The sequence below is a fragment of the Vulpes lagopus genome, chromosome 9 (assembly GCF_018345385.1).
Source record: "Vulpes lagopus strain Blue_001 chromosome 9, ASM1834538v1, whole genome shotgun sequence".
NCBI lineage: Eukaryota > Metazoa > Chordata > Mammalia > Carnivora > Canidae > Vulpes > Vulpes lagopus.
Window position 1 is genome coordinate 49714207 of NC_054832.1, and position 2527 is coordinate 49716733.

Sequence of the window (2527 nt, forward strand, 5' to 3'; positions counted from 1 at the left end):
GTTTTTCATTTCTGGCATTTCCTCTTAACTTCTATGAATATTTCCATCTCTATGTTCAAATTCCCCCATTTAGTCATGCATGTTTTTCACCTTGTACCATACATGATGCAACATATTAATCATGGTTACATTAAAGTATTTATCTGGTATTTCCAACGTTTTGGTCTGTTTCTGGGTCTACTATTTTGTTGTTGATTTTATTTATTTTGTTTTGCTCTTTTCTTTTCCTGGCCATGGATTACACTGTGGGCTTTGCTTTTGTGACCGTCTCTAAATCTTGGTGGGATGCTAAACACTGAAAGTAAAAGGATAGTAGAAGCTGAGGTGAATAATATTCACATTTAGAAATATGTACCCCTGTTCTTTTTTCTTGCCATCAGTGGGGGAGGATCAGTGTTGTGCCAACCAGTCTGAGCTGGAGCCTAATGTGTTTGTCATTGCTAATGTTATCTTCAGTGCACCAGAGGCTTCACATCCCTTCAGTCATGTGCTGCTATTACCTGGTGCAGAATATGAGGCCTGAAAATCCTTTGAACCTGTCCTCCCCAAAGTGCAGTTTTCAAAGCATTCTCATGCTTCTTACAGTGGTAGCAGAATTTGGCTTCATATCATCCCAAGATCCTGGTCTAAGCTGTTTTTACCCTGTCCATCCCTCCCCTTAGAGGCAGTATGTGTGGTAGCAGAACTCCTCGGTGTATTATTGCATATTGATCAATGCATGAGGGGGGATGGAGAGCAAGTTTCCTGTACATCCCCTGGGAGGTCCTTAAGTCACATTTGAGTTGACAGAAATAAAATCATAACCTTCCTAAATTGTACTTATGACTGATTTAATTAAATAATGGTTCCTGGGTGATATATTTAAAATAGTTCAAGGCAAATTCCTAATGCCTGGGTTTCTGCATTACTTCAATTATCCTCACTTTTGAAAATGGTGTGCTCATTAAAGTGCTTGTTTTCTCAAAAAGCTTATGGAGTATAATTTTTATAAACAATTAGTGCAATGAAGAGGAACAAAATCAGCCAACAATGCCATGTTTTCAAACACTAGTCTAATGAAAAAATCTCAAATGATTTTATTGACAAAAATTCTGGAGGTATTAGAGCTTGCTTCATAAACTGAAGTTAAATTTATAGTGCCAATGAATAAATGAAATTCCCAGTTGATAAGCAATTATCATAAGGGGAAAAAGCCACTGTAGTAAGTGCCAGTTGGCAAGTGGCACCCTCGTTGGCAGTCTCTGTCAATGCTCAGACTGAATCAACATCCTCACTGAACTATCATCTCACCCATAGAGGTGTTCTGTGTACAACATGGTTGACACATTTTTTTAGGAGACTACTAGAATGCTCTTTTGCTATGCCTATTCTGTATCTATTCTAGGAAAACACAATGAAAAATAAAGAGGATTTCACTTCATTAAAATATATCTTGTGTGTAGAAACCCTTGTGGGTCTACTTTTCCAAATTTCATTGACATGTTTGATATGTTTTTAAAATGTGAACATTACTACAAACATAGGTTTGGATTTAAAAAAAAAAGACTTTACTTACCTAGAAACCTGAGGTTAACTTCATGCCAAAATTTCAGGAGCAAATGTTTAATTTACTGAAGTTAAGTCAATTTGAGTTGCTAAACTATAGTGAGCAGTCACCTTGCAAAACAGTAACAGAAAAGCTTCCATCAGGAGGAAATTTTAGAAACAAGTTAGGTCTGACCCAAATGGATAGACCCTAGCCACAGAACAGCTGAGCTGCATATTTGTAATATTGTGGGAGCAGTTTCTAGAAAAATAGGAGATTCCACACAAGAAGGAGCAAAAGAACTTACCTCATAGTAGGTAAACTGGACTCCAAACTGACTTACTGAACTCAAGAGATACTTTGACTGTGGTGAGTTGACATGTTTATATGTTTGATATAAAGCCAGTAACAGAGGAGAAGATGCCTTTAAAAACAAAACAAAACAAAACAAAACACCAAGCATAAAAATGCCATTCCCAGATGGTTCCTTCCCAAGCTACATTTAACACCATCCGTGCCGTTCCTGGGTCAGAACATCGTGGCCAACCCTTTTATCTGCTCTTTGCACATGGAAATAACCTGATTTGTTAACATTGAGTAGATATTCGTAGAAAGAACTTGAACCTTGGTGACATCATTTATGATTTTGTCCTGTATCTATGTATCCAAATTAATTAATATTGGCTACCTCTTACTTAGAAATATTTTTTAATATCTTAATTTATTTAATATCTTTTAACTTTTATGTAAGCATAAGATGAATGGATAGAAAGTACATACATACACCAGGACAAGTAGATTAAAAGAGCTAAAATATGCATAAAATATAATGTTAATGAAAAATATTTTTTTAAAGTGGTAAGAATTACTTTTTCTAACTTGTGTGCTTATGTAATCTATTTTATTTTATTATTTTATTTTATTTTATTTATTTTTAAAGATTTTATTTATTTATTCATAGAGACACAGGCAGAGAGGGAAGCAGAGACGCAGGCAGAGGGA